The sequence below is a fragment of the Elephas maximus genome, chromosome 21 (genome assembly GCF_024166365.1).
Source record: "Elephas maximus indicus isolate mEleMax1 chromosome 21, mEleMax1 primary haplotype, whole genome shotgun sequence".
Lineage (NCBI taxonomy): Eukaryota > Metazoa > Chordata > Mammalia > Proboscidea > Elephantidae > Elephas > Elephas maximus.
Genome location: NC_064839.1, coordinates 21309283 through 21321414, shown reverse-complemented (window position 1 = coordinate 21321414; position 12132 = coordinate 21309283).

Below are 12132 nucleotides of genomic sequence, written 5' to 3'. Positions count from 1 at the left end.
GTGTCTCTACCATTGATCTCTTTGCCTATTCTTACGTCAGTAACACACTGGTTTAATAATCATAGTTTTATAACATGTTTTCATATTTGTCAGATCATTATTTGTTATTCTTCCTTAGTCTTGCCCATTTAATTTTCAAATGAATTTCAAAATTTTCATCATTTAGTGCTTTTCCATTATTTATTGCACAAACTAATGAACTGATTGGAACAGAGTTAAACCCATAATTGAGAAGTATTGAAGTCTTCACAGTATTAACTTTATATAACTTCATTATTAAAATGTATATATATATATTTATTACATCTCTCTATATAGTTTTTTTATATAGAGAGAGAGAACCCTGGCAGTTCGGATCCACTAGCTGCTCTTTGGAAACCCTATGGGATAGTTCTTCACTGTCCTACAGGGTTGCTATGAGTTGGAATGGACTGGACAGCAATGGGTTTGGTTTTGTGTGTGTGTGTATATATATATGTATATATATATATATATATAGTGTTCTTCAATAATGTTTATGGTTTTCTTCATACAGAGCTTAAGCATTTCTTATTAAGCTTGTCCCTATATATTTCATATATTTGTCACTATAGTAAATTGAATAGAATTCACTCTTAAGATGTCATGTATCGAATTGTATCTAGAAAAAAATTACTTTAAAGTGCTTAATATTTGATAGATAGAAATACAAAGTGCTTCATGATCACTCTTATTATTGCCACTGGGAGTATATTTAAAATAACCTTTCTGGAAAATAATTTGCTTATTTGTTCATTTATTTTTCCATCAATAAATCATTGAAGTTATCACTCGACAATTATTTATTGTCTACTATGTGCCAGGGTAGTGATACAGAGGTGAGCAAAAGAAGACATGGCCCCTCTTCTAATGGAGTTTACTTTCTAATGGAGAAAAAAGCCCATTGCCGTTGAGTCCATTCCAACTCACAGTGACCCTATAGGGCAGTGTAGAACTGCCCTATTGGGTTTCCAAGGAGTGGCTAGTGGATTCAAACTGCCAACCTTTTGATTGGCAGCCAAGCTCTTAACCACTGCACTGCTAATGAAGGAACTATCAGGGTTCCCTCTAATGAAGAAGAGATGTCCACAATTAAAAGTAAATGTATAACTGTAATAAGCTCCTTCAGAGTTGACTTTGTCAGAATGGTCAGGGAAAATTTCCCTAGGGAAGTGATAATGAAGACTGAAGGAGAAGTAGGCGTTAACTAGGGGACTGGGGGAGGAAGATGATAAAGGCATTACAGGCAGGAGGAACAGTATGTCCGTAGGCCCTGTGACTAGAGGCAGCATTGCATGTTTGGAGCTACCGAAAGAGGGCCAATGTGGCTAAAGTGCAGAGAGCAAAGTGCAGTGTGGAGGGAAGGAGGCCAGTGAGGAGGGAGAGGCCAAACCATCAGGACCTTTGATCTTTATTCTAGGAGGAGTGAGTAGGGTGTTAAGAAGGGAATTGATACCATTGCTCTTGCTATAATTATGAAAAATAGTTTGAAAGAAGCAAAAATGGATGAGCGTGGAAAAAAGAGGCTACTTCAATAGCTCAGGGGAGAAATGAAAGTAGCTTTGACTAGAGAGATGCAAGTGGACAAGGAGAGAAGTGAATGGAGCTGAGAGAGAATTAGACACGACTTGCTGGTAGATAAGTCATGGGAGGCGAGGGAGAAGGATTGAACTCCCCAGTTATTGGCTTGGCTAACAGGAGAAGTAATGATGACATTCCTGAGATAAGGAAGAACAGAAGAAAAGCAAGTTCGGTTGGCGAGAGCCATAGTTTGGTTTTGGACACATTAATTATTTAATCAAATAAATTAAATTTCAAATAATTTAATAAATAAAATGTATTAAACCCAGTAACCCAGTGCAGTTTAAAATCTGTTATTAAATTTATCAAATAAAGTAATTTAATCTTATAAAATAAATTAATTAAATTAAACCAATGTCTTTGTGTTATCCATGTGGGCACATCCAAGTAGACAGTTGGATATACAGGCTTGAAGCTTTGGGGAGAGAGCTGAGCTAGGAATCTACATTTATGAGTCCATCTGCAAGTGAATGGTAATTAAAGGTAGAGATTGCAATGAGAGCCAAGGGAAATGTGCTCAGGATTGAGCCGTTGTGCCTGGGTAGAAGAGGTGGAGCCTGCAAAGGAGACAGAGATAGAGAGTGCACAGAGTGTTACATCACCAAAGCCAAGAGAAGCAAATATCTCAAGATGGCGGGAGTGACCCTCAGCATGGAACACTCCTAAGAGGTCAAGAGTAGCAAGTACTGGAAAAAGTCCGCCATGTGTAATAACAAGAAGTCATTGGCGACTAGGATGAAAGTTACTTTGGTGGATGGATAGATGCAGAAGTCAGTTTGGGGTGTGTTAAGGAGGTGCTTGGAGGTGAAGAAATGGAGACATTAAGTCTAGATAGCTCTTTTGATAAGTATGACCATAAAAAGGAAGTGAGGGGGAGATGGAAAGCAATATGGCATGGAGGAAGGACTGCTAAAATGAGCAAGACTTAAGTATGTTTAAAGCTGTCAGGAAGGATAGCTATGTCAGCTGGGTATATAAGGGAAAGGCTGAATGCTTGAAAGTGGATGTTTTCTGGTGGGGTTCACAGCCCTACTGCCCTGGTGAGAGCACTGGGCTCAGCTGAGGGGAGAAAGCTCTTCTAGTAGAGAGGATAACCCATTCGTCCATGAATTCTGCACTGATTTTCCAAAATGGGGGACAAGTCTTTTGTTAGAGTTATGTTAGGGGTTGTTTACAGTATTGTATCATGATTAGGAAAATGGCTTTGGACTGAGGCTGGTTTGAATAAGGGTCCAGAAGGCTCCTCCAATTAATGGCTCCATGACCTTGAGAAACTTTGAATTTTAATTTTATTTCACCTAAAAATGGAGATCAGTTGGGGGTCAACTGCACTCTAGCCACTGCTAGATTGTAAACTGAGGGAAAAAAATATGTCTCATTTATCCCCGCTACAGGGCACAGTGTGTAGTAGGCACTGAGTGAATGTGGGTTCAATAAAAAACGCCAATTTGATGTCTACAACTAACAGTACCATTTTAAGATGCTACACACATACCATTGACTATTCTTCAAATTTTGGAAGAGTTATTTGGTGTTGATGTGTTAGTTCAATTTTGCTTGTGTGTTATGGAAAAGGACCTCAGCTAGTTCATGTGAAAAAGTGAGGCTTTTTAGAGGAATCCTCAGGAATTTAGTGAAAGTCAAGAGCTAGGAATGCTCTGGAACCAGACTCCGAACCACAATGGGAGAAACAAGGAAGTTTGTCGGCTCTTTGCCATCTTCTATCTTCCTCCTTTCTCTTGCTCCTTCAATCTCTCTCTCTCTCTCTCACATACGCACACACAACCACACACACACTCTTCTATGTCTTGCTGCTTCAATCTGTTATTTGCTGCATTCTGGGTTTCTGGTTTTCATTCTGAGTGGCAAGACATGACCAACAGCAGCTCCCAGATCTGGATTCCATTTCCAAAATTCTAGGGAAGGGCTCTGATTGGCCCACACTGGGTCAGATGCTCCACCTTGGGCCAATCACCTGTTACATTTTACTAAGACTGTGGTATGCACCTAACAACGTAGACGGAGTAGATGACTAACGGAGGAGCAGTTCTCAGAAATATGTACTAAAGCTGGGCACTCAGCCAGTGAGTTGTTTTCCCCTAAAAAGGCATAATCTGAAGGGGAAAATGTGGAGTTCAAAATTTCTGAATTTAGGAAGAAAGTGACTAATTTTCAAATATTCAAACTGCTTCAAGTAACTCTTAGTAGGATTTGATTCAAGCTCCCTTCGATCAGCCCATGCCTTGGGAAATTAGAGCTACTTCAGAGTCATCATTGGTGATAATTGCAGGATGCTGCTGCTTCACAGAACAAGTTTGCATAACGACTCTTGTTTTGGAAACAGGTGTATTTGATGTTGCCCCATTGTAACAGGATGGCCTTGAAACAGGATGTTATAATAGTTGGGTACTGAAGTACAAAATACTTCAGGTCAAGTTGGCCCCGACTCATGGTGACCCTATGTACAATGAAACGAAATGCTTCCCAGTCCTGCACCATCTACGTGATGGGTTGTCCATTGAACCATTGTGATCCATAGGGTTTTCGTTGGTGACTTTTGGTGGCAGGTCTCCAGGCCTTTCTTCCTAGTCCAACTTAGTCTTGAACCTCTGCTGAGCCCTGTTCAATATCATAGCAACAGGCAAGCCTCCACTGGCAGAGGGGCAACGGCTGCACTGGAGGTGTATTGGCCAGTAATCAAGCCCATGTTCTACTACATGGAAGGTAAGAATTCTACCTCTGAACCAGCTCTGCACCCTCATTAGCACTGGTGTTGTTAGTCGCCGTGGAGTTGCTTCCAACTCATGTCGATCCATGTGTACAGAGTAGAACTGCTGCATAGGGTTTTCAAGGTTGTAACCTTTTGGAAGCTGGTTGCCAGGGCTTTCTTCCAAGGCACCTTCCGAAAAACTAAACCCATTACCATTGAGTCGATTCCGACTCATAGAGACCCTAGAGTGACCTTAGACTTCTACTAACGGCATTAGACTCATACCTGTAATTCTTCATCTCAGTTTTCTGTGCGTGTATGTGCATTTGTGTGTGGGCATACACACACATACCCACCACATTGGAAAATACTTCTTATTTTGGCAATTTTTAAAAAGTAGCATTGCTATCCACCAGCTGGCTGTGTGGTGCACACTTTTATGTTATTGATTCTTTGTGGAAACATAGCGCTATGGCATGATGGGGTCAACGTGAGCGAGTGAGAGGATGATGATGCATTAGAAACATATTAAATATGAAAGCATTTGCAAAAAAAAAAAAGAAGAAAGAAAAAACTGAAGGTGATTATTGTATAAAGGGATTTCTCCCAATGGACTTAAAGATGGGAACCAACCTAGAGGCAGATGGAATTACTTAGAAGCAGTTAGAGAAAGAATTCAAAGTGCAAGCTGAAACACAAACCTGGATTAAACCTCACAAATATGAAGGAACTCTAGTTATGACGTTTGTTTTTCATTTTTCTCTCTCTCCAAATCCCGGCCCCAAACTGTACATCTCAGATGAATAGAGACCAAGTGTAATTAACTGAACAGAGCAGTAAAAGGAGAATTATGGGATATGGAAAGCATTTAAATGTGATTCACGGGTTTGGAGAGATTGCAAACATGTGATAGGTGCTCGGGAGAGGCCGTCTCAGAGATCATGCAGAGAGCTTGATGGGGAAATGACTGCAGCATGAACCAGAATCTTGGCCGTTCACATAATCAAAAGGCTAAATCTTTTATAAAGAGAAAGCAAGTAAGATTTCACCAGTACCACACTCTGCCCGAAGGGATTAAACACCAAACCAAACATGTTTTCTCCCTGGAAAATGACATGTCTGCTTCTTCCCTCTGGAAGTCTAGACTCAAAGGCTGATGTGCTTACCAGGTTGGCCAGGCAGATTCTGCTGACAGAAATTAGGAAGCAAGAAGTAACCAGGTCCTTGGCTACATAGTGGGTAGAACCAGGACATGAGCTAATATTCTAAAAGAAAAAAAAAAAAATGTTATGCTTAAGTAGAATTTTCATATCCTTTATCTTCCCAGAACCCCCAGAATATCAGCAGGGACAGTACTCAGAGTTTATTTTGAGATAGTCCTAAATGTGACAGTTGAATCTATAAAGCTTCTTAAAGAAAGGGGAATCTTTTTATGATACTGGGATAGGCCAAGATTTGTTAGGACACAAAAGAAAATCACCATAAAAGAGAAGATAATGATAAACTGAACTTGTCAAAATTAGAACCCTGCTTATTGAAAAAAATTATTATAAAAATGAAAAAGCAAGCCATAGGCTGGGAGAAAATATTCACAAAATACATATTCATATATGAATCAATAAAAATACAAACAGCCCAATTTAAAAATGGGAAAAACAAAATCAAACCAAGAAATGACCGAAGATTTGAGTAGAACTTTGTAACAGAAGATTTATGAATGGCCAATAAGAATGTGAAAAGGTGCTCAAAATTATTAGTTATCAGGGAAATACAAATGAAAGCCATAATGAGATACTGCTAGACACTCATTAAACATAAAAAGTATTGGAAAGCTGTAGTATTACCATCCTTGTCCTCCACACTCAGCTGGGGGCCACGCTTTGGCTACTGGTCCTCCTAAATGTCTCTTCTGACTCCTTCCTTCTCTCCACACCCTTAGCTTCTGTCTTAGTGTGGTTTCTATCCAGTTCTTCCTTCCACCCTTGCAAAAGCTTCCTTAGATACCTTCTTGACTCCAGCCCCTCTCCCTCCATTCATCTTCACTCTGTTGCAAGGCTGGCTAAATCCCTCACTGCTTCACATTCTTTGTGGGTTCCGCAAGTCTACGGGGTATGTAGTCCACTCTTTCTTAGCATCCTTGTCTCTCTAAAACCTCCACTCTTATGTCCTCACCTTAGAAGGTGACAACCTCTGTCTAGCTATGATAAACTACCTGTATAGATTCCCAGACACATTGGCCTTCAGGTCTATCCCCCCATCTCCCCCCTAGAGCTTCTCCCAGCCCATCCCCATCACCCTCCAGATAAACACCAAACACCTCACTGTGGTCTCCAAGGCCCTGCATCTTCCACTTTTCCAGGTACACACTCTGTCACTGTTTCTACTCCAGCCACAGGAGGGGTCATGCTCCCTCTTGCCACAGGGACTTTGCACGTGCTGTTCCCTTTGCCTGGGACACTATCTACTCCTTTCTTCATCTAATTATTTCCTGTTTAGGCTTCCTTTCTCTGCTCAGTTGTCAATCAGGAAGGTTGCCCCTGCTCTCTGCCCACCTCTGGCCTGGACTGATTTAGATCCTCTTGTTATTTTCCTCATGGCACCATAGACCTCTCCTTTGCAATATTTATCACAGATGTAATTTTACATTTGCTTATTTGATAAACCTCTCTCTCTTGCTCTCTCTACTGTAGGCAGACACAGCACCTGGTTTCCCACAATTATGCAAGAGCTTACAGCAGTTCCTAGCTCTTAGTAGATGCTGAGTAAGCATTTGGTGTAGGATGGTGTGGTGAGTAAATGCTTGGACTCTGGAGCCAGACTACGTGACTCTATACCCTGGCTGTGCCTCTTACTAGCTGTGTGACCTTCAACAAGTTACTTGATCTCTCACTGCAGGGCTGGACTAGAGTGAGGGAGGTAACAGACCTAGGGTACAAAATGCAAGGAGGGCCTCACCTTCATCCTGTTTGTCTCTGTGCCTCAGTTTCCTCACCTGGGATAAGGGCTGTGCCTGCCTTGTAGACTTGTTGTTAAGGTGACATATTTCGTGGATGTGACCATTTGGGCCATTTCCTGGTAGGGTCAATGTTGAGTAAGTGTGTGCCATGATCATTTGTCAAGTGACTCAAGGCCCAGTTTACAACTTTTTTGCCACTGCTTTCTCGCAGCTCAGGCCCACCTCTCCTTCTCTTGGACCCCATGGTCACGTTCCTCTTGTGCAAAAGGGCACTAGTAGTAGTGCCCAGGTGTGTAGTTCTTGTTGCTAGTTACACACCTGTCAGCCTCTATACCAGACAGGGGCTCTCTTAAGACAGGAACACAGTCTCCATCCATCTGAGCATCTCCAGCCCAGCCCAGGTCCTGGCACAGAAGGTGTTCCCCGTGAAATGCTGGTTGAATGAATATCTACTTGCTCAAGTGTTATTCAAAGTCAGGTCCAAGAGACGCTCCTGATTCTGTGAAGGTCCTGGAGTGCACCTATGTCTGACTCCATATTTAAACTTCATAATTAGAGGCTGGTGACAGGGGGAGGGGCAAGCCCGTTGCCATTGTGTTGATTCCGACACGTGGCAACCCCATGTGTTACAAAGTAGAACTGCTCCATGGGGTTTTCCTGACTGTAATCTTTATGGCAGCAGATCCCAGGCCTTTCTTCTGTGGTGTCACAGGGTGGTTTCAAACCACCAACCTTTTGGTTAGTAGTTGAGCAAAACCATTTTCACAATCCGGGGACCTAGGGGGAGGGGCAGCGAGTCGCAAATCCTAGCAGCACCCTGATTCCCTGATGATATGAGTCTGCAGCCCACCAACAGCAGAAACACTCAAAGAGTTACACACCCCCAGGGGAATTTATTAAAAACTATTCTACCCCTGGGAAGCTTATACACTTGAATGGTGAGTAAGTCCAGTTAGACAGCTAACCTGTTTGTGTATTTTTTTTTATGACGGTGTGAACCATCTAGGAAATATTATTCATGATATTCCCCTTCTGTTTTACAAGTATCTTTTTTGTTTTTCTGCTTTTTACTCCTGACTTCTCCCCTTCCCCACCATCAACACCTGCACCCCAAAACAGTACAGAATCCAGGTCCCCATCCTCTTTAGCAGTCCTGAAGAGAGACCAGAATCCAGGTTCTTCCCCTCCTTAAGCCAGTGACCCTCACACTCAAATTCTGTGTTGCCCAGCCCTGCCCAGGCTTCTCTCAGACCCATGTGCCTGGTCACAAGGGGGACTGGGCCCAGAGAAGTGGATTTTCCAAGCCTGGGAGGCATACCCAGACTCGTGCCCCCGCATGGCCTATCATTTTAGAACGCTGGAATAGTAGGCTCCTTTGTTCAGTGCAGGGTGAATCCATCAGAAGACTCACCTCTGGGGCTGATGGCATGCTGACTCATGCCCAAATCCTGTTATTTCAAGCCTGTGGGAAACTGTGAAGCTTAAGTAGGTTTTCACGCACTTGGACCACCCCCCGACTCCTCCACCCCTTTCTCTCACTAGTTGGAGAAACAGGAGACTAGAACCTCCCAGTATTCTTACTGGATACATACAGGGAATTGTCTCCAAGGGCTTACAGTTCCCTGAGTAAACCTGGGCCCAAGCAGCAACTGGTAACTCGATTGTTCCAGTTGCCACTGAGTCGAGTCCAACTCACGGTGACCCCATGTGTGGCAGAGTCGAACTGTGCTCCATAGGGTTTTCAACGGCTGATTTTTTGGAAGTAGATGGTTGTACTTTTCATCAAACTTCTAACCTTTTGGTTAGCAGCTGAGCACGTTAACCATTTGCTCCACCCAGGGACTCTCTCTTGAGGCCAAGTGAACATTGATTATTCTGGGCTCTCTAATCTGCATCCTTCCATCTGGCATTGGCGAAGGGAGAAAGTAAAGCAATCCAGAACATTCTCAATCGCCTGGAGATAAGTCAAGAACAGTCTAGAATGACCTAAAATGGCAAGTTGTAGACTGAGGCGTGGGTCGTTTCCAGTTAAGTATCAAAGGCTTCCGTGGCAGTTATGATTTTGTTCAAATCAGTACTTACTATGCCTGGAAATAGAGAGAGACCTTAAACCAGCACACAGAACCGCCATGCAGAGCACCTTGCCAGTAAATATGCAAGAGTGTGTCCACCACAAATCTACCACTACTGTGAAGTCAACATAAATATGTGAGGTACTTAACAATGCCTGCTGCATGTGGATTGGCAATTTGTCAGCGTGGGAGCAATAGGAGTCAAATTCTAAAGTGCCTGGTGGGGCTGGTGTTGTTTTTCAGAGACTAATCCAGGAAATTGCTAAATCTGTTTAATTCTTTGGAATTAAAATTACCCATATGTTTCCCTGAATGAGCCACGAGCACTTCAGGAACAATTCCCCCCTCCCCACACACACACATCCGCGTGCTTTCTTTCCCAAGCCTGGCCTAATGCTGTGGATGTTTTTTCTTTCTGTCCTCTGGTCACCCCTCTAACCACCATCTCAATTTTCCTCCAGGATATCTGTTGCTGCTGTTGTTAGCCGCCCTCGAGTCGATTCCAGCTCATGGGCACCTTATGTGCAACAGAACAAGACGCTGCCTGGTCCTGCATCATCACAGCTGCCAGCATGTTCAAATCCATTGTTGTGACTCTTGCGCCAATCCATCTCACCAAGGGTCACCCACATCCTTTTTGATGCCTTAACAAACATGATGCCCTCTTCCAGAGATTGTCCAAAGCAAATGAGCCGACAATGTTCTGTTGTGATTCATAAGGTTTCCATAGGCTTTTTCCAATTGTTGGTAGTAGACCAACAGGCCTTTCTTCCTAGTCTATCTTAGTCTGGAACTCTGCCAAAACCTGTCCACCATGGGTGACCCTGCTGGTATCTGAAATACTGGTCGCATAGCTTCCAGCATCACAGCAACACTCAAGCCACTGCAGTATGACAGACTGACAGACATGTGCTGGTCGAGGGTAACTACTCCCATATTCTCAGCCAATGTAGTTTGGGTGGTGTTTTGATCTGTCCAATCAGAGAATCAAATTCTTCTGGCCACAGTGATTGGTTTGGAGATGAGAACAGGACTCAGTTTAGGCCAATGAGAGCCAGACCTGGGAGTTTGAGCCCTGAAGTGAGTCTGGAGCTCCCGGGGACCACCGCACAGAGAGAGCCTGCTTGTGGATGAAGCCATTACAAAGGGAAGCAAAATCAAGAGGTGGTGAAAAACAGTCCTGATGACATTTCTCAAGCCACTGGATCAAGCTGTGCCTGAAAGCAGCCCAATTTTTTAATTATAATAACAAATGTAAAAATTATTAATATTTTTTGTTAAGTAGTTTGAGTTGTGTTTTCTGTCACTTGCAACTGAAAAACTCTGAACTGATATGCCCTAAATGCCAGGAATATACTCACTTTGTATTCTTCTCAGTGCCTATGTTAGGGAGCTTGATGAACCTAAATGTCTCTATTAGTAAAATAAGTAATCATTTTAAAAAGGAGAATGGGATTATGATGCAGGCACGGGATTTGTTACCAGCGTCCCTGAAGTTAGCCTCCCACCTGTGGGCTTCCCTAACACATTGTTCAAGTGCTCTACTCCAGGTAGTAGTGATGCTTCACGCTTCCTAGCTAGACCCATGTCTTGGTCGTCTCTGGGGTATAGCACTTAGAACACCACCTGGCCGAGAGGGGATAGTCAATGTTTATCAAATAGATGGATGGATTAGAATCCCTGCTCTGCGCCCTATTAACTGTTTAACTTTGGACAAAGTACTTAGCCTCCTTGGACCTCTGCCTCCTCATCTGTAAAATGAGCCTCACAATGGAGATATTGGATAAGCATCTTCCCACAGTAAAAGCCCTGTATTTTGCAGAGAGAATGGCATCGTGAGGAACACTATGGCTACTGGGGAGAAACCCACATGGCAAAATAAATGAAGCTACTACTGTCTGTTTCTGCAACTTAAAAACCGGCTGCCATTGAGTCAACCCTGTGTTATGGTGACCCCGTGTGTGTCAGAGTAGAACTGTGCTCCATAGGTTTTCAGTGGCTGATTTTTAGGAAGTAAATTGCCAAGCCTTTCTTGCAAGGTGCCTCTGGATAGACTCAAACCTCTAGCCTTTTGGCTGGAGCACCTCCCAGGGACTTCTTATACAGCTTGTTAGTAATTGTTGTTGTAAGGTGCTGTCAAGTCAGATCTGACTCATAATGACCTTATATATAACAGAATGAAACACCACCTGGTCCTGTGCCATCCTTACAATCATTGCTATGTCTGACCTCATCATTGCAGCCACTGTGTCAGTCCGTCTCATTGAGGGGTTTCCTCTCTTTTGCTGGCAGTCTACTTTACCAAGCATGATGGCTGTCTCCAAGGATTGGTCTCTCTTGATAACATGTCCAAAGGACATGAGACAAAGTCTCACCATCTTCACTTGTAAGGAGCATTCTGGCTGTACTTCTCCCGAGGCAGATTTGTTTGTTCCTCTGGCAGTCCATAGTATATTCAATATTCTTCGCCAACGCTGTAATTCAAAGGCATCAATTCTTCTTTGGCCTCCTTATTCATTCTCCAGCCTTCACATGCATCTGAGGCAATTGAAAATACCATGGCTTGTGTCAGGGGCACCTTAGTCCTCAAAGTGACATCTTTGCTTTTTAAGATTTGAAAAAGGTCTCTTGCAGCAGATATTCGAAACACCAGTGCCCAGTGCAATGCTTCATTTGATTTCGTGACTGCTGCTTCTGTGGGCATTGATCGTGGATCCAAGGAAAATGAAATCCTTGACAACTTCATGATTTTCTCCATTTATCATGATGTTGCTTATGGGTCCCATTGTGAGGAT